Here is a 26,581-nt window from a genome sequence, read left to right on the forward strand (position 1 = left end):
AATGACTCAGAGAGAGAGCCTCATTCAGGCTTCGAGCAAACAGTCAAGGCATTTTCTCCTGTTGTTTGAGACAGTCTCACACAGACCAGGCTGGCCTTCCTGCTGTGTGAGAGAAGTCTTGATCTCTTGCCTCCACCTCACAAGTGCTGGGATCACATGTGTTTGCTAACATGGCTGCTTTGGCATCTACATTTTCATCCTGACTTGTCTAACTACCCATGTAACCGTGACTGACCGTGAGTCCCTTAAGAACAGCACTAATACTCTGTTCCCCGTTTTTTAATTGGATTACTTGGTTTGCTGCTTTTCAGCTTCTTGAGTTCTTTATATATATACTGGATATGAGTCCTCTGTCAGATGAAGGGTTGGTGAAGATTCTTTCTCAATCTTCAAAACAAGGCAGTTGTTTTGTTTTGATTACGGGGTCCTTTGCTTTACAGAAACTTTTCAGTTTCATGAGGTCCCATTTATTGATTGTTGCTCTTAGAGCCTGTGCTGTTGGTGTTCTGTTCAGGAAAAGTTGTCTCCTGTGCTAATGAGTTCTAGGCTGTTCCCCACTTTTTTTTCCAATTGATTTAGGGTATTTGGTTTTATGTTAAGGTCCTTGATCCACTTTGACTTTAGTTTTGTGCAGGGTGATAAGTATGGATCTATTTGCATTTTTCTACATGTAGACATCCAGTTAGGCCAGCACCATTTGTTGAAGATGCTATCTTTTTTCCATTGTATGGTTTTGGCTTCTTTGTCAAAGATCAGGTGTCCATAAGTGTGTGGGTTTATTTCTGGGTCCTCTGTTTGGTTCCATTGATCCACCATTCTGTTTTTATGCCAGTACCATGCAGTTTTTAAAACTGTTGCTCTATAGTACAACTTAAGATCAGGAATGGAGATCCCTCCAGAAGATCTTTTATTGTAGAGGATTGTTTTAGCAATTCTGGATTTCTTGTTATTCCATATGAAGTTGAGAATTTTTCTTTCCATGTCTGTAAAGAATTGTGTTGGTAATTTGATGGGAATTGCATTGAATCTGTAGATTGCTTTGGTAAGATGGCCATTTTTACTATGTTAATCCTGCCAAGCCATGAGAATGGGAGATCTTTCGATCTTCTGATATCTTCTTCTAATTCTTTCTTCAGAGACTTGAAATTTTTTTCATACAAGTCTTTGACTTGCTTGGTTAGGGTTACACCAAGGTAATTTATGTCTTTTGTGGCTATTGTGAAGGGCGCTGTTTCCCTAATTTCTTTCTCAGCCCTTTTGTATTTTGTATACAGGAGGGCTACTGATTTTTTGAGTTAATTTTGTATCCGGCCACTTTGCTGAAGGTGTTTATCAGCTGTAGGAGTTCCCTGGTAGAATTTTTGGACTAAAGAAGCTGAAAAGCAACAAACCAAGTAATCCAATTAAAAAATGTGGAACAGAGCTAAACAGAGAATTCTCGATAGAGGAATATCGAATGGCAGAGAAACACTTAAAGAAATGCTCAACGTCATTAGCCATTAGGGAAATGCAAATCAAAACGACCGTGAGATTTCACCTCACACCCATCAGAATGGCCAAGATGAAAAACTCAAGGGACAACACATGCTGGAGAGGCTGTGGAGAAAGGAGAAACCTCCTCTACTGCTGGTGGGAATGTAAACTTGTACAACCACTCTGGAAATCAATTTGGCACTTCCTCAGACAACTAGGAATAGCACTTCCTCAAGATCCAGCCATACCACTCCTAGGCATATATCCAAAAGAGGCTCAAGTACACAATAAAGACATTTGCTCAACCTTGTTTGTAGCAGCTTTATTTGTAATAGCCAGAAGGTGGAAACAGCCCAGATGCCCCTCAACTGAAGAATGGATGCAGAAATTGTGGTACATCTACACAATGGAGTATTACTCTGCAAGGAAAAATAAGGAAATCATGAAATTTGCAGGCAAATGATGGGAACTGTAAAGGATCATCCTGAATGAGCTGTCCCAGAAGCAGAAAGACACACATGGTATATACTCACTCATATAGACATGTAATATAGGATAAACCTACTAAAATCTGTGCATCTAAAGAAACTAATCAAGAGGGAGGACCCTGACTAAAATGCTCAATCCCCATCCCTAAAGGCAAAGAGGATGGACATCAGAAGAAGAAAACAGGAAACAAGTTAGGAACCTGCCACAAAGGGCCTCTGAAAGGCTCTGCCCTGCAGACTATCAAAGCAGATGCTGAGACTTATGGCCAACTGTTGGGCAGAGTACATGGAATCTTATGAAAGAAATGGGAAATAGTAAGATCTGGAGAGGACAGGAACTCCACAAGGAGAGCAACAAAACCAGAAAATTTGAACACAGGGGTCTTTCCAGAGACTCACACTCCAACCAAGTACCAGACATGGAGATAACCTAGAACCCCTGCGCAGATGTAGCCCATGGCAGTTCAGTGTCCAAGTGGGTTACATAGTAATGTAAAGAGGGACTGCCTCTGACATAAACTGATTGGCCTGCTCTTTGATCATCTCCCCCTGAGGGGGGAGCAGCCTTACCAGGCCACAGAAGATGACAATGCAGCCACTCCTGATGTGATCTGATAGACTAAGATCAGAAGGAAGGAGTGGGGGACCTCCCCTATCAGTGGACTTAGGGAGGGGCATTCGTGAAGAAGGAGGAAGGAAGGTGGGATTAGGAGGGGAGAAGGGAGGGGTTTATGGGGGGATACAAAGTGAATAAAGTGTAATTAATGTAAGTTAAAAAAAAAGAAAAGAACCACACTAATACTGTTTTGAAGGAATCCCCAGGGGCTGGCAAGAGAGCCCAGAGAGAGAGAGAGAGAAAAAAAATGCACTCTCCATTTGAGCATGATGACTTGAGTTCAATTCCCAGAACCCACATATAAGTAGGAAAGAGATCCAACTCCACAAGGCTGTCCTCTGACTGCTACATGCAGGCCATGGCACACATACCCCTATACACATTAAAACAAAAACAAAAACAAAAACAAAAACAAAACTTGTTAGAAAGCAACCATAGCAAGACAGCAACCATCTGTAAACCAGAAAGCCCTCATTAGGCACTGAATCAGCCAGCGCCTTGATCTGACACTCCTAGCCTCCAGTTCATTGTGTTTTCCTATAGCAGCCTGAACCAATTAATAGTACTATTATAATTCCTGTTTACACAGTGGAGGAGGTTGGTCTGGTGCTAGATTTGGTTGCTGCTCAGGCACGTGCATTCTCACCTACACCAAATGATGAGGTATAAACTTCGCTCCCCGATTTAAAGTTGGTTGGTTAATAGAAGTACCTGCAGCCTATAGCGGGGCAGAAACAAGTTGGGGGGGATTATGTTCCCAGGCTTGGGGTCAGATCGGGACAAGGCAGGACGAAAAGCAGGAGGAGAAACTGGGGGGAAGGAAGTCTCCATGAACAGTATGGACATGAGCACGTGACTGTGAGGGCTGGCCTGATGGAACAGAAGCAGCCCAGGCAGGAGCAATTATGGCAAGTAACAGGGGGTAGCTGGAAAATAGCAAAATAGCTTAAAGGGTTGATATCTGCCCAGTTATGGTGCCTTCAAGCTCTTCTTAATCTCAAAGGTCTCTGGGAATTAGCTGGGGTAGAGAAGTTCTCAAGAGTCTAATATCCAATTCCACAACACACAAAAAGAAGGAGACAAGGGTGGTGAGGTCACCCAGGACCACAGAGTTAGTGAGAGCAGAGAGCCTTGGCTGTGCCTCCCTGCCTTACATATTTTGAACTAACAGTTCTTTGTCTTAAAGTCAGGGTCTCACCTGCAATCCAAGCGAGTCTTAAGCTTGCTATGCAGCCCAAGCTGGCAACTTTCCTGCTTTAGCTCAGACCCCGGGGTTTAGGATAATGTTCCCCCTAAAACTCGGTAGAGAAACTGAATGTAGTAACAAACCAGTCAAAATGCCTGAGTCCCAGGACATTGGAGGTGAACACAAGATCAGCCTGGGCTACCCGAGACCTTGCCTGAAAACAACCACATCAAGCCTGGTGTGGTGGTGCACGCCTTTAGTCCTAGCGCTTGGCAGGCAGAGGCAGGTGGATCTCTGTGAGTTCAAGGTTAGTCTGGTTTATTTACACTGTGAGTTCCAGGCCAGCCAGGACTCCATAGTTAGACCCTGTCTCAAACAAACAACAGAAACTACAATAGAGAATCAGTCTTATCTAGAAAGGGGGTAGACTTAAGGTTACTAAAGTTTAAGCTGTACAAATTCTACACAAAACGACTTCTTAATTATAATAATGCAGACAATCAGTAGCCACCTTAAAATTCAAGTTCTTAAAATGCACAGTTAGCAAAAGAACACACAGCCATGTCCTTGAAGAATTTGCCATCTGACTGACAAATCATGATGGCATACTCGAAAGAGGGACCTTGGCGCTGTCAGGGCCAGCCTGAATTACCTTGTGAGACGTTGTGTAAATAAGAAAACATGTGAGGAGACTAGGGAACGAATGACTCCAGGTTGGTTTCAGTTAAAGCGCTCTCGTCCGCCTTCGCTCACTGGTGTACCTAAACAGCGGCCTTTCCCAGCTCATGAGGGGGCAGTGAACTCTTTTGACTCTGTCAGTTTCCCGGGACGGCTGCAGTAAAGGACTGAAAATGTGCTGTCTTCAAACAACATAAATGTATTTATTTGTATTGATAGGTATTCTCCGCTGACGAAAGGAGCCAATTCAGATGAAATTAAAGTATAAAGGCAGGTTTGTTGGGGGCAGCTCTCGGGAAGGTTTACCAGTCCCAGAGAATGGGGCCAGGGAAGTCACCATGCAGAGGGAGACAGAAAAGTGGGAGGCTGGGGTGGGCAGAGAGAGAAAGCGCGTGTGAAGAGAGAGAGGAAGAGAACCAAAATATCTGGATTATATAGTGCAGAGTCTAGGGGAGAGGAAGTCCAGCTCCTGGGCTGGCAAGTTCAGGTGAGAACTGAGGGATGCTGGGAGAATCTGCAGGCCAGGTTCCACTTTGGAATGTTAAATAGGTACCTTGGCTGTTTGTCCCGGGTCTAAATTGAAGCATGTGTGTACACAGGTGTGGAGGTTGCTGGGTGTCTTTTTTGGTCACTCCCCACCTTGTTTTGGGGGACAGGGCATCTCACTAATCCTGGGTCTCATCAATTCAGACTGACTGGCTGACTTGGTAGGGGACCTTCAGGAACCCACTGTCTTCTCCCTACCCCAACACCAGGATTACAGATGTGAGCCAATGCATCCTGCTTTATTTATTTTATTTTTTCATCTGGGCTCTCAGGATTGGACTAGGGTTGGGCCCTTAGGCTTATTTAGATAGCGTCTTTACTCTCAGAATCACCTTCCTGGTCCTTTATTTTTGAGACAGGATCTTGAAAGTTGCCCAGGCTGTACTTAAAGTCTATATGTAATTCAGGCAGGCCTCAAATCTGTGATCCTCCTGCATCAGCTTCCCAAATATCTAGGGCTACAGGTGTCTGTCACTATGCCCAATAAGAAATTCAAAATTTCTGAAGCAGCTCAGGTAGACTGTCTATAAAAGAATGGAAACCACTAGTCTTTTTCTTTCAGGATATGAAAGTTGCTTTGTCAATATCATCACAAAGCAAACAAAAACAATAACGAAACTATAAGGGTCTGAGAATCGCTGAAGGAATACCTGTAAACACAAAGCGCGTTTATTCTGCGGAGACAGCCAGCTTCTGGGGGTTTACTATTCGTACAAAATGGCGCCCGAGAGGGGCCTACAGGCTCCTTTTAAAGCTAGCTAGGAGATTTCCAGGCAGGGTAGGTAATCCTTACTAGGATTGGCTGGATTCATGCTAAGGGATACTTGTACGTTCCGGACTGGTTCCAACCTTAGGGAAAGAACATTCACCGGGCCAGATGTCAGGGCAGTTGCTGACTGGCTGCCCATCTCCTGAGGTTTTTTTTTTTTTTTTTTTCCACGAACTTGTCAAGCAGGAAAGAGGGAAATTTGGCAAGAACTTTGGCCCGGCTTTGGGCCCAGTCTCAAAATGGAGTTAGTCAGGTCCTCTCAGACAAACAAACAAAACAACAACAACATTTGTTGCTTTTGCAGAGGCCCTGATTTGGTTCTCAGCACCCACATGATGGTTCATAACCATTTGTTACTCTAGTTTCAGAGGATACAGCATTTTCTTCTGACTTCTTAGGTACTAGGCACATGCATGGTGACCATGCAGACAAAACACATACATGAAAAAAATCTAAAAATGAAAATCAAATAGGAAGGGTAGAGGTCTTCCTGTCCAATCAGGAGGAATGTTCCAGGAACTGGAGAGTGGAAGGCACTCAAGTCCTGCCTGGGAGCCTGAGGTGTTCCTCCGGCCTCAGCTCTACAATGTCTACATCAGCTCCTATCTGACAATTCTCCCCTGCGGAAATTAACCAACTGCAACACTGCTAACTTCACAGCCTTTCAGGTTCAGGAAGAAAACAGTCTCTTCCTGAGAGTGACTGCTTGGAGCATCTAGCGCATCTGGAGAATTGCGCATCCAGGCCTGATTGGGGATTGGTGTCCCCCACACCAGGCACACAGGGAGAGAGGGAGAGGGGCAGGCTCACTTAGGGGAATTCTGAGTGATGGCACCAAGAGAAAGGGACTTAGGCGCTGGTAGCATCTATAGTCCTGCCCACGAGATGCTGAAGGCAAGAAGACTGCCAGTGTTCAACGTTTTAACTGTGACAGATCCTAGTGGGAAGTTGGCAAGGAAGAGGAGAGAGAGCGTGGTCAAGAGGGGAACCACATTCATTGTGTAGCTGCAGACACTAAACCCAGAGAATTTAATGGCTTCCACAAGATGGCAATATTTTTGCATCAGTGTAGGAAGGAAAACTTTGGAATGATGACGTCTTAGTTACTTTTCTGTTATTGTGATAAAATACTGTGGCAAAACTGATTTTCAGGAGAAAAGGTTAATTATGGTTCACAGTTCAAGGGTAGTCCATCAAAGTTGGGGAGTCTGGGGGAAGAGAGTTTGAAGTAGCTGGTCACATCTCTATGTGAGGAGGGTGCGGAAAAGAAACTTCCATGATATGGTTAAGATTTTCTTGTAGCTGGGCGTGGTGGGGCACGCCTGTAATCCCAACACTCAGAGAGGCAGAGGCAGGTGGATCTCTGTGAGTTTAAGGCCAGCCTGGTCTACAAAGTGAGTGCAGGACAGCCCAGGCCACACAGAGAAACCTGTCTAGAAAAAAAACAAAAAACAAAACCAAACAAACCAACAAAGTGTTTATTGTAGATATGAGAGAGAGAATAGCCAGAGGCATCTGGAAGAGTCCAAACCACAGACAGAAAGTAGACTAGACTTGGCCAGGGGTATGGAAGTGGCAGCATGGGAGAGGATAGAGGAGACAGGAGATAGCTAGAGATGGAGAATAGAGAATAGCAGGAGAGAAGAGTGAGAAAATAGTAAGAGAGAAGAGTGAGAAAAGCCAGGCTGTAAGACGTATGGAAGCCTGTGAGCTGGAGGGAGTTTAGCAGAGGGGAAGAGGCTAGGAAGGGCTAGGATGCTAGTATGGACTTTGAAGTGTGTAACACACACTGTGGACACTGAGGGAGCTGGAGGCAGTGTGTGCTTTGGTATGTGAAAGAATCAGACTAACTTTGTAACCTATGTTTCTTTTAATTGCCTTATAACTTATATTTGCAAGTTTTAGGCCCATGTTAATTAACGCCTCTTAGTGCTTCTCCAGAGAACGGAGGAATGTAAAAGTTCCTGACATTAGCCATCTGTGAGGGCAGAGATAAGGAAGAGAACAAGCAGAGATCTCTACTAAATGGAGAGAAAATCACTGGCTGGTGCGGGTGAGATGGGCTTTGTTTGAAAACTGGGCCAAATGGCCCCAATCCTTCTCCTGACCTTTGATCCAAAGCCTGTAACCCCCACTCCTCAGAACAGACATGGGATGAGTTAATCACCCTCCCACATTTAACTGTGGATGGGAGGAAATTCCAAACTGACTTGACGATCAGATATTTACGACAGGTCTGACTGGACCTAAGGGTGACCAGAACTGGCCAATTATTTTAAAAGTTAAACACCTCATCCAATCCTAAATCGCCAAGAAAGCAACCCCAGGAGATTCCCGCCTTGTGTCTTTTAAAAACCTAAACTCTTTGTCTCCCGGTGCCACTCCTAGCTGACCAGCAGGGGTGACCCCATTGCGCAATGGTCAAGAGGAACCTCTTGCGTTTTTGCATGGATGATTAGTTCCTGAGTTCTCTTCATACCTTCTTATATTTAGGCTCTTGCTGGGCCTAACAGTATGCTGTTTGGTGCTCCCGACAGCCATATGTCCCTTCTGCCAGAGGTAAGGGAAATGACTCCTTTTGGCAGGTGGGAGCCAGATTCACAAGTTCCTGAGGAATGCTGGCTTTTATTTAACTGCCAGAATCCTCTTGTTGTCCGGGTTGAACTCATTTCTGGATATTTGGACAGAATTTGAGAGTCTGGGTAATTGGTCCTTTGGACACAACACTGAATCTACACCCTGGAAGCAGAAGCTGATAAATGGCCAAGCTCAGCTCAAAACTTCACTTCCCCAGTCTAGGAATCCCAGCGGGGAATGGCGCTACCCACTGTGGGTGAGTCGTCTCATATTCATTACTGAGAGCAGTATAACCCTCACAGGCACGTTAGTTGTCATGTCAGGTTGACAATAATTAACTCCATCCCACCAGCATCCCGGCCCTGCAAATGGACCGTTGTAGAGTAACCCTGCAGAAAGGATTAGTCAGCACTTCCTAGATGACTTAGGACAAAAATATTTCTCAGGAAAAATAAAAGAAGGAGACATGTTTGTAATCCCAGCACTCAGGTGATCAGGAATTCAAGGCCGGCCTGAACCACATACTGAATAGAGGCTAGCCTAGCTACACAAGAACCTGTTTTGGAAACCAAAACAAAAATAGGCTAGAAACACCTTTAATTCCACACTCAGGAGAGCAGGCAGGTGGATCCCTGACAGTTAAAAGCCAGCCTGGTCTACATACTGAGTTCCAGGCCAGTCAGGATTACATTGTGAGCCCCATCTCACAAAACTAAAAGCAACCACAAACCAATGGAGATGAAGAAGAAGACAAAGAAGAACAAACAAGATACTAACAAGATACTGACACAGTTGTTTTGTTTTGTCTTTTGAGACAAAGTTTCTCATGTAGCCTTGGCTATCCTGGACTCACTTTGTAGACCAACCTGGCCTTGAACTCACAGAAATACCCTTGCCTCTGCCTCTCAGAGCTGGGATTAAAGATGTGTGCCACTGCACCTGGCTGGTAATACATATATGCCAATATAGTTACATGTTGAGACAGAGATATGAATACAGATCTCTCTCTCTCTCTCTCTCTCTCTCTCTCTATATATATATATATATATATATATATATATATATGTATATAATCCAGGCTTTTAAGGGTTGATTTTTATCTTCTTAGGTAAAACTGAAGTTTCCTGCACCAGGTAAACCTGGAAATTATCAGTACACAGTGTTTTTGAGATCAGACTCCTATATGGGTTTGGATCAGATTAAACCACTGAAGGTAAGACTAGTGAAAAATCAAGTAAGTAGAGTCACTGAAGATGTGGTTACAGTAACCTTTGAGCAAATGCTCAGGGGAGGTGTGTGAAGCATTTCTATATATATATATATTTCTATATATATATAGAGAGAGAGAGAGAGAGAGAAAGACCTATTTAAGGATGTAGATGACTGTATTGTTATATGAAGATGTAAGATGTTGCAGTTTGGACACTGAACATCTCCCTAAAACATATATGCTCAAACCTTGGTCCCAGGATGGTAACATTGGAAAATGGTGGAACCTTTGAGAATTGAGGCCTAATGGGAAGTTTTTAGGTCATTGGGGGCATTCCTTGAAGGGGATTAGGGGATCCTGGCCCCCTCTTCACATTCTGTTTTTCAAGATGTGCACCTACTGTTGGCCCAAAGCAACAGAGCCAATTGACTATGAACTGAAATCTAGGAAACAGTGAACCCAAGTAAAGCTTTTTTTTTTTTTTTTTTTTTTTGGCTCCCACTCCTCTCTTTGAAACAGGGTTTCTATGTAGCCCTGGCTGTCCTGGAATGCTCCCAGGCTGGCTTGAAACCTCACAGATCTGCCTGCCTCTGCCGCCAGGGTGCTGGGATTAAAGGCCTGTGCTACCACGCCCCTCAAGCTTTTCTTGTCCAAGCTAATTTTCCCAGGTGTTTTGCTACAGTGATGAAAAGCTGACACCATGCATGTATATACAGAAAGAGATGCATTGAAGATTTAATTGTAACATGTATGTCTGTATGTGGGTTTGTGCTCGTGAGAGCAGTGCCTGAGAAGGCACTAGAACCCCTGGGGCTGGTGTTACAGGGTCTGACTTGTGTGCTAGCAACCAAACCTGGAATAACTTCCTGTGGAAAAACAGGAAGTGCTCTTAACCAACGAGTCATCTCTCAGCCAGAGATTGTATTTTACAATATGTCTGACTAGAAACACTGTTTAAGTTTGGGTTTTTTTTTTTTTTCTTCTAACTCCAATGTGCCATTAGAAAACCACTTTTGACACCAAGAAAAAGGAACTGATTATCTTGAGGTTTCCTCACAGATCCTGTTAGTTGTACTGACTTCTAAACACAGAGCAAATACAGAATTAACTCTGAAAGCCTGGTCCTCCAGAGCACCCCTGTGGGGCCCCAAGTTAGCTCTGCTAAGACACTGAGCTGTGGCTCACAGCAGCCGAGACCTGGGTGCAACGTCCACACTGAGTCATGTGACTATCACACCAGGAGAGCACAAGAGAGCCAAGACCAGCGATGCACGTGCATCAGTCTCACAACTGAGACAGCCTCACGATTTTAGCCAGGTCTGCGGCACAGGCCTGCATTCTCAGCTACCGGAGAAACTGAAGCAAGTGGGTCAAAATTCAAGACCCTCCTCAATGACAGCTCAGTGATACCCTGTCTCAAAAGAAAAGGACTTTTTAAAGTAAGGCAAGAGAAGGCTGGAGACTACTCAGCCACAGAGCACAGGCCCTTCATGAGCAATGCTCTGTATTCAATCCTCAGTATTTCAAATTTAAAAAGAAAAAAAAAAGTTTTTATAGATGGGACTATGTGTTCCTGTGAGACTCAGTGGCACATGACTACAGTCCAAGCACTTGGGGAATTTTGAGTGTGAGCCAGTCTGGGCTATGTAGTGAGAGACACTAAATTCAATCTGTAAATAAGAAGAGCACATATGAATCCACTCTACTAAACAAACATGGATACTATGCCCACAGATTATATGCCCTAGGATTGTCCAACACTCGTCAGACCCCACCAAAAACAAGCCTTGCTTTAAAAAAGTTTTAAGAAAAATTATTTCTTAAAGCCTCCAAAGCAAAACAAATAAGAAAACAACACAATAAGTCTTAGTAGAAAAGAAGGCGAGGAGGTTGGAAAGAAGAAATTCAGGGCTGGAGAGATGGCTCAGTGGTTAAGGGCACTTCTAGCCCTTCTATAAGACCCGAGCTTGTTTCCTAACACCCATGTCAGGCGGGCTCACAACTTCCTGTGGCTTTAGCTCCGGGGGATCCAGTGCCATCTTTTGGCCTCCTCAGGCCCCTGCACTCATGTGTACACACCTACAAATACACAAACATTTAATAACTTTTAAAAACAAAGCTTAAAAAAAAAGAGCGAACAAACACAAAGAAGCCTTGCTAAGACTCCCTCTTAGAAGTAGGCCGTGCCCCCCCATCTTCTCCCTCTCTCCCAACCCCACTGCTCCCCTACCTCCCTACCTCCACCCCACCCCCACCTGTCCTCTCTCTGTAGCTGTTAAAGTTGTTTCTTGTTCTGAGTGTCTGGAGGAGCTCCTTGGCTTTTCTTTTTATACGTGTACATAATAAAATGGAATCACTAGCTACAGTTAGTTGTAGGTCTCTGAAACAGCATTTGGTCGTATGTATGAGGCTCTGGATTCCAGCCCTAGCTTCGTGAGAGACAGACAAACAGATGGTGAACTCTATGCAGACATCATCTCTTGGGGTGCCACGCATCCTGGGCAGGAAGAGCAAGCTGGGGACAACCCCTGCCTGGCACCACTTGAAGCAGATGGGACATAGCACTCTTGAGATGACCCCAGACACCCAGAGGCCTTGGGTGCCACTAAGATGAGCAAGTGGTAGAGAGAGGGAAGAGAAAGAGAAGCAGGATGGTGTGTGCACAATGAAGAGGGGGAACTGGAGACTCGAGGGTGGCAACAAAGTGTGAGTAGCTGGAGATAGCCCCTGAGGCCATGGTGAGGGCCTGCTCATGCTGCCACTGGGGCCATATCCGCTACCACCCAAGGACATGCAGATGTCCCTGGTCTGAGCCATGCCTGGGGCCATGTTCATGTCTGAGGGCTATGCAGGGTTGGCCCAGCCCCTCTCTGGCTGCAGCATTCAAGAAAGCTGGCTGTGTTGATAGGGGCACAGGTGAGCCGCAAGCACAGGTGAGCCAGCCCCAATGCTGAGAACTCAGAGAGCTGTCCTTGCCCCCTGCCAGTGCAGTGTGTGGTACAGTGGGCCCTTCATCGTCTTGCCTGGGCTGCGCTGGAGAGCTGGTGGGCTGAGCAGTTCAGATACCTCTCAGGCAAAGATGGAGGGCTTTGGGTTGGCCCACCCCAACAGTCTACCACACTTATGAACTGCTGAAAGGGATAGTCCTCCAGAAGCCAGAGGCCTCGAACCGGACTAATGACTCAGTGCAATGAATAACTGCAAGATATACTCTGTGACATACTGTGACACAGGCGCTTCCATGGCAAGATTTGTTTGTTTTCTTTTGTGAGGGAGGTTGCAAGGGCAGAGGGAGGATATGGAAGAATGAGGAGATGAGTGGGATTGGGTGGATGATATGAAATTCACAAAGAATGGATAAAAAGTAAAAGACCAAAAGACCAAAAAAAAAAAAAAAAGACCAAAACAAACAAACAAACAAAACAGTAATCCAGGGGGGAAAAGGCCACTTATTAATTTACTGTACTTATATTCATTTTAAAAAGTATTCACTCTGTGCTTCTTATGTTTTAGGCAGGACCTAAAACAGGGTTTAGCCAGGGCCAGGAAACAACACTGGAAGCAGTATACATAAAAAAACAAAACACAACAACAAAAGAAAAGCAGGCAGGGTTTCTATTTTTGGAGCACTGGCTCAGAGCACTTGTTGCTCTCACAGAGGAGCACAACTCCCCATACTTTCAGTTCCAGAAGAGCTGACTCATTTTTCTGACCACCAAGGGTACAAAGCACACACGTGGTACACACATATACACGCAGGCAAAACACTCGAATACATAAAATAAACTTTAAAAATCGAAAACCTACCTGCCCTATTGTGGAATGATAAAATCCTCAGATATCCTTACGCAGAATTCTCGGTGCTTCAGATCATTTGTTACTCTTCTGTTCAGCAAACCCCTCCTAGTGTTTGTGCTGTCTGTAATTTTCTCCTCCCGTTGTAGAATACTCTTGGTCTTCCTATGAGCACACAGACAAAGTTCAGCCACCTGTTTAATAGGACTCATGAACTTAGGGTATAGTGGGAAGGCACAGAAAGCGTGAATTAACTCCGCTTCTTTTTCAGTAAATGTTAATCAAGCCTGGTACAGTGGAACATGCTTGTAATTCCAACACTTAGGAGGTGGAGACAGGAGAATCAGGAGTTCAAGATCATCCTCAGCTACTTATTGAGTCAGAAAGCAGCCTGGGCTATAACAGGACCCTGTCTCAAAAAAAATAAAGGCTCTAGAGCAATGGTGCAGCATTTGCTGCTCCTCCAGAGGCCGGAAGTTCAGTTCCCAGCACCCCTGTTGGAAGGCTCACAACCCCCTGTAACTCCAGCTCCAGGGGATCTGACACCCTCTTCTGGCCTCCCTGGGTATCTGTACACACCTGAAAAACAAATAAAACACAAAGTTAGATCTTGTTTAAAAATAAAAATGTTTTAAAGATTTTACTTGGGGTTGGAGAGATGGCTCAGAGGTTAAGAGCACTAGCTGTCCTTCCAAAGGTGCTGAGTTCAATTCCAGCAACCACATGGTAGCTCACAAGCATCTGTAATGAGAGCTGGTGCCCTCTTCTGGCGTGCAGATATACATTCAGGCAGAATATTGTGTAAATAATAAATAAATCTTTTTGTGTATGAGTGCTCTATTTGCATGTACACCTGCATGCCAGTAGAGGGCATCAGACCCCAAGGTAGATGTTGTGAGCCACCTTGTGGTTGCTGGGAATTGAACTCAGGATCTCTGGAGGAGCAGCCATGTTCTTAACCACTGAACCATCTCTCCAGCCCTAAAAATATTTTTTTTCACAATTCACAATAATCATCAATTAAACTTAAAAGCATCATTTCTTAGATGCTTTTAATTGGATTGGCAGTGTTGCTCAGCTGGTAGAGTACTTACCTAGCATCCATGAAGCCCTGGTTCAGTCCCCAGCTCTATATAAAACCAGGTGTAGTAACACATGCCTGTCCCAGCACTCAGAAGTCCAGAATCATCCTGGGCTACATAGCAAGTTTGGGCTACATGATAGTCCGTCTCCAGTCATGCAATGGCACCCACCTGTAATCCCACCACCCAGGGAGCCAGAAGCAGGTGGGTCTCTGTGAGTTCGAGGCCAGCCCTGTCTACAAATCCAGTCCAGGGCAGCCAAGACTACAGAGAAAGACCCTGTCCTGAAAAAACAAACAAGCAAACCGAAACAAGAAATGCAAATCCAAACCACTGTGAGACATCACCTTAGTCCTGTGATGCTAGCTGTTACCAGAAAGACTAAATATTAGAAGTGATGGAGGAAAGGAACATGCACACCACAGGTGGGAGGCAAACTGGTTCGGCTTTTATGGGAAACGTCGTGAAGCCCCCCCACCCCAAATTTAAAAATACGGTCACTACATCATCTGAACCCCCATGTTCCCTGAAGAACAATTCACAATAGTAAAGAAAGTGTAGAATCAGCTAAGTGTCCATGAGTGATAAGCGGATAAAGAAGAGATGGCACAGATTCACAACAGAATGCTAAAGAGAGAGCCTGTCCTTTGAACACCATGAGCGGAGCTGTGGGGCGTGGTTAAAGAGAAGAGAGCTGTTCGCGGTCACCACGCAGCCACAAAGCGGGAATTCATCAACTTTTCCTTCTTCCATCCCAAGGCAAGGATGTGGATCTCAGCAGCAGGGACACCCGGCAGGAGGCAGAGTTCGGTTCGGCTTGTTCTTACAAATACCTGGTGGGGTGGTGAAGGCAACAGGAATGTCAGTGGCATGCCGGAGGAAAGACAGTTGCTTTTATATTGCTGTGATAAGATACCATGACCAAGGCAACTTGTAAAAACAAAACAAAAAAACAGAGAGAGAGAGAAGGAGGATCCGTCATGGCAGGAGGTATGGCAGGAAGCAGCATGCCTCAGTGGTCAAAACCCAAGCTCTGGGGTCTGTGCCACAGGGCCTGGCTTGTTTGGCTTTTGGGTTTGAACTTGGGGATCTTACTATATTGCTTATCCTGGCCTTGAACTCTTGGACTTAGACAATACAATCCTGACTCCGACATAAGTGTGACTACAGATACTACCTGCCCAGCTAAAAAAGTAATTTTAAAAAATTCTCTTTTTAAAGATGAGATCTCTCCTATGGTAACCCAGGCTGGAAATGAGTTCCAGAAAATTCTCTGAAGTGTTGGGAATTACCAATGTGAACCTCCATACCACATGAATCTAAATTTACTTCATTACTTTATCTATCTATCTATCTATCTGTCTGTCTGTCTGTCTGTCTGTCTATCTATCTATCTATCTATCTGTTGGTTTTTCAACATAGGGTTTCTCCGTATAGCCCTGGCTGTCCTGGACTCACTTTGTAGACCAGGCTGGCATTGAACTCACAGAGCTTCACCTACCTCTGCCCGCCAAGTGCTGGGATCATAGGTGTGCACCACTGTGCCCAGTTAAATTTAATTTTTCAAATGCCATGCTATAATCACATACCTGTAATCTCAGTTCTTGGGAGTCTGAGGTACGAGGATCAGGAGTTCAAGACCAGCCTTGACTACATGAAACTCCATATACTTAAATTAGCCGGAAATGGTGGTACACACCTGTAGTCCCAGCACTTGGGAGGCAGAGGCAGGTAGAACTCTTTGAGTTTGAGACCAGCTTGGTCTACAAAGCAAGTCCAGGACAGTCAAGGCCATTAGGCTATCACACAGAGAAACCCTATCTGGAAAAAACAAAAAATAAAAGATAAAAATAAACAACAACAAAACCAACCACAAAAAAAAACAAAAAACAAAAAAAAACAAAAAACAAAAAAACCACCAAAATCCAAAATAACAAAACAAAACTTGAATTAAAACAAGAACAAGTCACACAGGTTGGCGTTTCCACAGACCCTGAACCCTGGTCATTCTGATGTTAATGAGTGTTCTAAGGGATACTCATCAAAGAAAGCAAAGTGGCTTCTTCTCTGGTCCTCTCAGGGCCTGGCATGTCTAACCCAACATGGGTGTTCATGTCCCCAAACTTCCATTGCCGAGTACACAGAAAGTGCTGCCCTCAATAGTCACCCCGGTTTTTCGCTTCCCACAGGGCAGCTGATGCCCTCCCTCCCTGCTGTGTTTCATCACCTCCGAAACCAGTCCTCTGCAGCCCAAGTGCTCTCTTTTCTGTACTACTGCTGCGGCATTCTGCCCTTAGGGAAGGCTGATAAACAATGACCCTTGTGGGGCTGGAGAGATGGTTCAGAAGTTAAGAGCACCGTTTGCTCTACCAGAGGTCCTGAGTTCAATTCCCGACAACCACATGGTGGCTCACAGCTGTCTACACTGGGACCTGATGCCCTCTTCTGGCATGCAGGTGTACATGCAGATAGAGCACTCATATACATAAAATAGACAAATCTCAAAAACAAAACAAAACAAACAAACAAAAAAAAAAGAATGACCATTGCAGCCTGGTGTGGTAGAGCACTTGGGAGGCAGAGGCAGGTGGATCTCTGAGTTTAAGGACAGCCTGGTCTACAGAGTGAGTTTCAGGAAACACAGAGAAACCTTGTCTCCAAAAAAAAAAAAAAACAACAAAACAAAACAAAAAAATGACCATTGTTGGGGGCCTGGCGAGTTGGCTCAGCAGTTAAGAACAACTGTTGTTCTTGCCCAGGGCCCAAGGTTCAGTTCCCAGATGGTACACAACAGTCTGACTCCAGTCCGACCCCGGTTCCAGGGGATGTGATGCCTTCTTCTGACCTCTGCAACTCTTGTACATACATGGCACACACACATAAAGTAAATTTTTATTTACTTTATTTAAAATTTAAATTTAAAGTATTTTCAAAAAAACAACTATTACTTCAGCAAAATGGCTTTGCGGCAATTGGCAATTGTCCAAGGAGACAGCAGAAGTGCTTGGCTGTTGTTCTGTATAAGCCAGTAACACAGAGTGTATTTACACTCCATATTCACATGAATAAATTCCGTGGGAGAAACCATTCAGGGAACTGTTTTCTCTCATCCACTTAAATGGGGTTAAATTACTGTTTACTGCCTGCCTCTCCTCCAGAGATGAGAGGGTGGATGAGTCCTTTACAAGCGTCTCTGTGGGCAGGAGAGGACAACCCTCTTCACGGACCAAAACATGAAATGTGAGTCTAAAACTGTGAAACTGATGAGTTCTCCAACGGCCTCAAGCCAAGGAAGTATGGAATGAGACATCAGTAGCACAAACAACAGGCTGAGTTCCCCAGGGCACAGTCAGAGTAGCAGGTGGCCCTAGGCACCCCAAAGAGCTTTAGACATTAAAGAGTGGAGGTGTGGTGAGGGGCACTCGGAAGACAGAGGCCTGCAGACCTCTGGGAGGTTTTGTTTGTTGGTTGTTTTGGTGTTGGAAGTTGGTCTGGTGCATGTTACTGGCCCTCAATATCTGGTTACACCTATCCTTGTTTTGTAAACCTGCCTAAGACATACCTGGTTGGTTGATTAAATGGCCTATATCTGAGCAGGGCAGAATGGGGTAGGCGTGGCTGAGGTTCCCAGGCATTAGAGGGACAGGAAGAGAGGGGGAAGGAGGATGCATGATGGGTTATCCTGGAGAAGAAACCACATGGGCAGGGAGGAAGGACTCCAATAATGGTGTGAAAAGGCCCATGAAGAATATAACTACCATGGGATTATGGATGGAAAATAGACCAGATGAGGAGGATTGAAGTGGATGACATTGGACGGGGGCTAGGAGATGGATGGTGAGGTTATTGAGCCAATGTAAGGAAAATATCTGCCTGGCCTAAGGTAAATAAGTCAATTACATCATAACAGGTATCTGTGTCTTATTATTTGTGATCACAGGTTAAAAACACCACCACAATAATTTTAGGACTAATAATAAACATTATATAGACCAACACTCATTTCTTTTTTTATTTACTACAACATTTTGGTTTTTTGAGACAAGTTTCTCTGTGTAGCTTTGGTTGTCCTGGACTCACTTTGTAGACCAGGCTGGCCTCGAACTCACAGAGATCTTCCTGCCCCTGCCTCACAGAATGCTGTGATTACAGGTGTGGGTCACTGTGCCCCACTTGACCTCTGGGAGTTAAGCCAGGTCTACTTATAAAGTACCTGCCTAGCCAGGGCTACAAAGTTAGAGAGATCTTGTCTCAAAACAAAAGCAAAAAACAAAAACCCTAAACCAGGAAAACAAATAACAATGACCATAAAATGGGGGGTGGGGACAGTAACAAACGTTCAGAGCCAGGCGTGGTGGCTCACACCTATAATCCCAGCTCTTAGGGAGGCAGAGGTAGTTCCAGGCCAGACATCCAGGGCTACACAGAGAAACTTTGTGTCAAAAAAACAAAACAGAACAGAAGACTGAAGGAAAAGCCTGGGTGGTGGTGAGCTTTAATCCAGCACTCAAAAGGCAGGAGCAGGTGGATCTCTGTGAGTTTAAGGCCAATTTGGTCTACAGAGTTACAGATCAGGCAGAGATGCATAGTGAGATTCTGTCTCAAAACAGACAAACTGATAATATTTTTTTAAGTGAAAAAAAAAAAAAAAAAGGAACTGGTGAGATGGCTCAGCAGTTAAGGGCCCATACAGCTCTTGCAGAGAACCCCAGGTCAGTTCCCCAAATCCACGTTTGTCATCCTCCTACACAGTGAAGTCAGCCCAGACCTCTTGAGGCCTGTCTCAAAAAAACCCATACAAACAGAAGAACCTGAAGGACTTTCAGCCAGACTACCTGATTCACCCCTTGCTTTGTGGAGTAGCCTCCATACACGTGCCTCGAGCTAACCAATCCTGCCGCTGGAGCCCCACGAGCTGTCCTCTATGTCACTGCCAAAATTAGCAAAACCAAACAGAATGAATAGCGTGTCTTCCCAACAGGTCTGAGCTTAACCGCAGCGTCATGGAGAATGCCTGATCAAGAATGCTTTCCTTCGCCCTGCGTGGTGGCACACAGCTTTAAAACGCCAGACTCAGAAGGCAGAGAGAGGAAGGGCAGTCTCTGGGAGCTAAAGGCCAGTCTGGTAGCCTAGGTGGACTCTGCTGTCTCTAAAATAAATAAATAAATCCAAATAAAAATGCTTTCCTCGGATCGCAAGATTGCTCAGCAGGTAAGGACACTTGCTTCCAAGCTTGAGCTGAATTTGATCCCCTAGAATTCATGGGGTGGAAGGAGACAATGGATTCACACACACACATGCACAAGCACACAGATGCAAGCACACATGCACATATACTAATAAGTAAATAAATGTTATAGAACTTTAATGCTTTCCTCACCTGACCCCCAAACTTTCCAACTTCACACATCACTTCTTGCACCCCAGAAAAAATACATGTTAATGCCCTTATCCAGATTTGTCCTGTAGATTTTGTGTTTCAGCTTGCAGGTCAGGAGCTCTTGAGAAAACCCTCAGCATTACTTACGGTGTGGGTAGCCCTCTCAGGGAAAGCAATGCAGTCTCTCATGGTTTCTACCTAACTAACCAGTAAGGCCTTCACAAAGAACTCACTATATACGTTATTTCAAAAGCCTGGAGGGTTTGCAGACCAGCACAGATCACAGTCTCCCCGTAGCAGCTACCAGGGAGACAGCCAAACAAACACTGACAACAGGATGCAAAGCCTTTGAGAGAGGCAGGGGAACTATGTTTGTGCAGTCCCCAGCCCCCAAGCTTAACAAAGAAGTTAAGTACGTCTCCATTTTCTTCTGTGGGAACCCAAGAAAGTGTCAGAAACCAAACATGCAAGCTTTCAGGATAAACAGAAATATTCCAGCAAAGCGTGGGAGATGGGGTGAAGCGCTGCGGCAGAGCACCTGCCTCGCATGCACGCACAGGCTCTGGAGTCCAATACCCAAAGACAAAAGTTAGCAGTGACAACACTGCATACATTTGCCAATATCTTTGATGGAAACACTTGTCTTGTGGCAGATTCCAGGCAACCGACAGGATGCCCTGAGCACAAGGACCAGCTGGGCACGAGCTAGTAAAGCAACGTCACCACATCACCAGAGGGAAGACAGGTGACAGACACTGCACAAAGGCACAGATGGTTGGAGTGTCTAGAGACAGGTTGGCTGTTGGCCTACAAGTGTGAGACAGGGACTGGGAGACACAGGGGTAGAAATAGGCTCAGTGCGAGAAAGACAAAGAAGGGGTGGAGCTTGTGACAGGAGTCAGGAATTGTGAAAGTATTTGCAACACAGTTGGGGAAGAGATTGCAGAAGATGGTGGGTTTTTGCAATTCTATCTCTTGTGCAGTAGATAGTGTTCTAAAGCATTCATGCTTCAGGGGAATAACTCGAGTGAGAGTGAGGGGAAGTAACCAGAGACAAGGCATAGCACTGAGCCACACATTGCAATAATCTTCCACTGAAGTCTAAGCTAATGTTTGGTCTCATTGAGACATAAGACATTTCAGTCCATCTTGTGCATATCCCACCTCAGGGGGTGCTTTAACTTAGGCCTTTAGAAAAGAATGAAAGGAAACGATAAAAATAATAATCACTTTTTAATGTGGCTAAATAGAAACCATACAATTTGCTGCATCGCTTTAGCCATCATAAATGTGTGTCTGTACATTTTAATGATGTAAACTCTTCTGCAAGTCCCTGTTCATCCACAAAAGAGACTTTCTCTGCCTCTGCCTGTCTGATTGTTAATTCTTATTGCCCCTTCCTGAGTGTCACATTGGTCCCATTAAGCACACAGATCTGTTTTCTGTTTGCTTTTCTGTTATGGAAGAGCTAACTCCAGTCACCACGGGACCCTGGTCTCCACAGCTGCAGATGCCCGCTCCCTGCTTACTGCCTTTCCCCTTGCTAAGCCGGATTTCCACAGAGGAAAGTATGGAGGTCAAGAGCAACATCCATCCTGGAGATGCTGTGTTTCCTCATGCTTCTTACTTCCCTGGAGGATGCTCTGGCCACAGGGCCGCCTGGGTGACAAGAAGCCCACAAGATGGCCACAACAGCAGCTGCTGTGGCTATGTCACCTGCTGTGAGTGAGCCCTGGGACAGCCAGGGCTACACAGAGAAACCCTGTCCTGAAACACTCCCCCACCCTGCTCAAAAACAGAGAGAGCGAGAAAAAGGGCGTCATTTAGTTTACAGTTCTAGATTGTGGGGAAGTCAAGGCAGAAACCTGAGGCAGCTAGTTACCTCCCCACTCAAGGGCAGAGAGAGAAATGAAGCACATTCCAACTTAGGCTCAGCTAATTCCCTCCCTCCCCCTCTCTCTCTTTTATTTTTATTTTTTAAGTTCAGGACTCAAACCCAGGGAATGGTACCACCAATTTTTAGGTTGGGTCTTTCTGCATCGATTAACATAACCAAGACAATCTCCTACGCCAGCCTGAACTAGACAACCCCACACTGAGACTGTCTTCTGAGGTGGTTCTAGACTGTGTCCACACCCACATTTGGAGGAGAGTAAGTGCAAGGCAGTCTAAGGCCAATACTCACTCACTCTCCTCTCCCCCGATTGCTCTCCTTTTCTTTCCATTCTGAGCATCAGAACCAAGTGTTGCCAAAGCTGGGACTAATGTAGCCCAGCACCTTTAACTGTTTTACCACCAGCAGATGGGGCAGCAGGAGAGCAGGAAGGGCCTGCACCCATCTCTCTCTCCCTACGCTGGGGTAGAAGGCTAGGAAGCGTACTCACTGCTCCCACACAGGGCTGCTTCCTGCCTGGCATCTGTCTGTTTGGAACACCTGATAGATACGCAGGACATTAGTAACTCCCTCCATTCAACTGCAACTACTACTGCCTTTCTACCCAAGACTCCAGCATCAACATCTGAAAGTTGGGTCTGGCCTGGTGGTCTAGGCTGCCAGGTGGTAGGAGGCAGGGAGATTTCAAGCTCAAAGCTTCCTGGGGCAATAGAGCAAATTAAAGGACAACTTGACAAGATTCAGTGTGTGTCCTATAGTCTGATAAACTAATTAACATCAATGATTCTTATGTTAACAAATTTGCCAAATTGAGCAAACAAATGCAAATAGGATACTCATGTAAACAAGAATGTCAGATAAACAATGGATATTCTTAGTGAGTTCTTTATTTGTCATAAAGCCCAAATAATAGCTTTCCACAATTATAATAGTTAACAATTAGTGAAACGAGGACCCCAGCCTCAGTGTCAGGTAAGAATGAGAACTGTTCCATATGGAGGATGCAGCAAATCTCTGCTGGAGAACAACAGCTGGGACTGAAATCAGGCTTCCTCCATTCGGAGACCACATTCTCATCCTCTTTTGCTGTCACAGGAGCAGTAAACCCCAACAAGGGAAAAAGACTTTCTTCTGGACAGATAATGAAATCTCAGGTTTAGATGGAAACTAACCTTCCAGTTTAGCAGATCAACAGCCTGGACCACACTTGAGGAAGGCAGAGCCACCCTGGGCCTCTAACAGTGCTAGAGATTGGAGGAACAATTCCCCCTTGAACAGATAATATTCCTTTTCTTCCCAGAACGGCCACCCCTAGTGCAGTAGGGACCGCCTGCATGGGGTTTTGCTGGGTCTCTCTGCCTGTCTTAGTCCTTATAAAAAGGAATAAGTCTTATCTTTTCCTTCTCTTCTTTGGGATGCTGTCCAGTGTCCAGATCCACTTCTAGTACTCTGGGCTACCTTGCTTTCTCTGAAGCTCCCTTCCTGTCATGAGGTTCATCTCTATGCTGGCTCAACTCAAATCCATGAATCTATAAGAAATGTTTCTCTAAAACTCACTCTCTGTGATCCATGAATTTTACTCTTCAAGGGACAATACCAGAACCCCTCAAACAGTAGCTTTGGTGCCTGTCAAGTTTCTTGGTCCCTAGTCTCCTCCTCCCCCTGCAAAGACCTTCTTCTGAAACATACCCCAATATTTCTGTATCATTGCATCCTTGAGCAGGTATCAGATAAGCTACTGATGATGATTAGAATTTTGTCTGAGTCTGTTAACCATAGGCCCACATCCCAGCTTGTCATCACTTGTTACTTAGGAAGCAAATGGGTTTTAGCCAAATTAGAAACAATACAGAGCAGTAACTTTTCGAATGACTGAGCCCTGAGTTCTGGGTGAGATGGTGGACTAGAAATTGCCTCTGTGCCACCTTCACAAGAAAAGTGCTGTGGGAGCTGGGACAAGAGAAAAGGGGAAAGACCTCACCCATCAAAGGTGTTAACTCTAGAAAATGCAGGTGAGGGTGGGGCTGGGGATAGGGGGTTCCTCCTCCTCCTCTTAAGAAAAGTGGCCTAAGAGAGTTACCGACAGTCAGGCACAGAGGCGGATGCAGCTGTTGTCCAAGGTGAGCGGACCACGCCTTGAGCTGGCTGCAGAACTCGGCAGATTCACGATTGAGGAGCTCGTGGAGAGCAGCTGAGTCCAGATGGTGTGAGGCGAGGCTCAAAGTCCTTGCAAAGAGGCCCTAAGAGGCCAGTGTGTAAAGAAGTGGTGGCGAAGCCCGCGATGAAGTCAGAACCCCAAAACTGGAGACGCCAGGCCCAGGGGAGGTGTGTTGAGTGAGGCTGGACCAAACGAGAGGCTGTGCGTTCCAGGCAGCAGCGCTGGGGCGCGGGCAGTGCATGGGCTCCCTGAAGCCCAGCCGAACACGTTAGGAGGCCCAGATGATGAGCGCGGAGCTGCTGTCCTGCTGAATTTTGATCTTGCCGTGTTCCAGTCATTCCATAACCTGCCCCAATTCTTCTTTGCTGGAATAGGAATATCTACCCTGCACTATTAAATGTTAGAAGGATAGAACGTTGGTTTTTTATAGGTATTGCTGTTAAGAAAATTTGGACTTCTAATGTGTTTAGAGTTACAAAGATATTTGAAGTTGAGCCAAATGCATTTTTCATTACAAATGAGCCTATGGAGAGGAGGAGAGGAGACGTTCAGGCTTACAGTGATATGTTTGGGCTGGCAAAATGGTTCAGTGTGTAGACACTTACCGCCAAACCTGACAGCCTACTTAAGTTTCATCCTAGGGTCCCAGACAGTAGGAGAGAACTATTTCCTAAAGTTGTCCCCTAACCTCTATACATGCCATGATGCCCATTCTCACACACATGCACATGTACGCGTACACATACACACCAAATAAATAAAAGAAAAACCACCCACAGTGGATATAGCACACAGGGTGGCTCACAACCATTTGTAACTCTAGATCCAGGGAACCCAATACCCTCTTCTGGCTTCAGAAGTACCAGCCATGCACATGCACAGATGTATGTGCAGGCAAAACACCTATGCACATAAAACAATATTTTTAAAAAATTTAAATAAGGTATAAGGGAGTGTCTGGAAAGATGGCTCAGCGATTAAGGGTAGACACAGCCCTGCAGAGAACCTGAACTTAGTTCCCAGCGCCCATGTCACGAGGCTCACAACCGCCCGTGGCTGTAACTCCAGAGAATGCCCCTTTTCTGTCCTCCTCAGGCAACTGCTCTCACGTGCACGTTTCCTCACAGAGACACATAATTTTAAAAGGTAGAACAAATCTTTAAAAAGCTGTAAGGGACAGCTGAGCACCTGTAACCCCAGCACTTGGGAGGTGGAAGCAATAGGATTTGGGGTTCAAGGCCTGCCAGGGCTACATGGGACCCTGTCAAGAAGTAAGAGGAAAAGGAATGTGGCCGTAGCTCAGTGCTATCATACTTGTGTAGCATCTACGAATGTGTGTAGGCCCTGGGTTCAATCCAATACTGAAAAATAAAGGGTTAAAATGAAGGGTTAGTAGTCATACAGGATATGACTACTAAGATTAATCAGCAGGTGAAGGTGCTTACTGCGAAACCACATAATGAGTGCTATCCCTTTGACTCTGTGCTGATAGTTTTGTGTCAGCTTGATTTAAAAGGAGGAAACCTCAATCACACAAATGGCCTCTGTAAAATTGGGCTACACAGCCCCAAGTCTCGAACCAAACAAACAAAGGGGACGCACCGGATTAGATGGCTCATGTTACGATTTCCTCAGTGACCTGGATGAGTTGGAAATTACCCCAATGCTTCTCAAAGGGATTCTGCTCCTTCCCCAGAAAACAAACGGGTTTGAATGCCTGCCCTAGCACCCGTCCATTAAGAAGTAATGAAGGAATAATTACGGCCCTCTACTTTCCCCTCGCGTTCCCTGGAGAAAGTCTCTGGAGGAGCCTGTGAAAAGAAACCCTCAGTTGCTAACGCCTCCAATTGGTGTGTGAATTAACAACTAGTCCAGCATCTGGGGAGCTGCCTCTCGGATTGGCTGTGGCTGCACTTTCGGAATTAACTGGGAAGAATAAAACGCTCTTCTGGGAAGCAATGTTCTGGAACCCAAGCCATCTTGCCTCATTGAAATCCTTTTTGGCAAAAGTTAAAAGGAGGCATAATCAGATCCTATGGAGAGATCCTAGCCTTACCGTTTTCACTTTTGCTCTGAAGAGGGTTAAGTCTGTGGATTTCAAAATCTCTTCCCGTATGGCATTATTGATCTGTAGGTTATAAACAGACGGGGCACAGGTAGCCCAGAGCTTTCAAGATGGAGGCAAGAGCAAAGGAACTTCAGGTTACAAGAGACTGTCTCCCCCACCCCCACCCCCACAAAACTTAAAAAACACAAAACTAAACCAAGGCCAGTGGGTTGTCTCAGTGGTTACAGACACTTACCCGCCAAAGCTCCTAGCCAGAGTTCTAACCCTGGACTCCCAGTGGCGAAAGGAGAGGGCCGATTCCTGTGGTGGCCGACCTCCACAGACATGCTGTGGCAAATTCTGCATTACTATTAGGATCTGCTTAATCTTGTGGTGTATGCGCATGCGTGAGCAAAGTACACATGGTGTCCTAATGGGTTCTAAGGTGAGAAGTTCAGCTTCTCACTGTTTTCTGTGAGGTGAAAAATTACCTCAGACTTCTCTAACTCTCCTCACGTTTGCTCTCAGGCCTTTCACCTGAAAGTAACACACCTGCCTTCAAGAGTCACAAAACTTGACAGGGATGAAATTTGATGGCTCAGCCCCACCCTTCTGGTGGCACATAACAGAACAACCAGCTTGAACAGCCCGGGAGTCCATGCCACCGCCGTGTTCGGTAGAG

At 45.4% G+C, this 26,581-nt stretch overlaps 1 long non-coding RNA gene across 3 annotated transcripts; it reads right to left on the bottom strand.

The window, feature by feature from the left end:
• Positions 1-129: 129 nt before the first annotated feature.
• Positions 130-26,282, bottom strand: LOC132655839 (uncharacterized). 3 transcript variants are annotated; one of them, XR_009593723.1, is made up of 3 exons: positions 26,156-26,282; positions 13,351-15,253; positions 130-1,375 (listed from the first exon to the last, which is right to left on the bottom strand). It is a non-coding gene; the product is annotated as an uncharacterized LOC132655839 (long non-coding RNA). The 3 variants fall into 3 exon arrangements; XR_009593722.1 differs by lacking the exon at positions 130-1,375 and adding an exon at positions 1,780-1,892; XR_009593724.1 differs by lacking the exon at positions 130-1,375 and adding an exon at positions 11,294-11,622.
• Between the last annotated feature and the right edge of the window lie 299 nt (positions 26,283-26,581).

This window comes from Meriones unguiculatus, chromosome 8, assembly GCF_030254825.1.
Source record: "Meriones unguiculatus strain TT.TT164.6M chromosome 8, Bangor_MerUng_6.1, whole genome shotgun sequence".
Lineage (NCBI taxonomy): Eukaryota > Metazoa > Chordata > Mammalia > Rodentia > Muridae > Meriones > Meriones unguiculatus.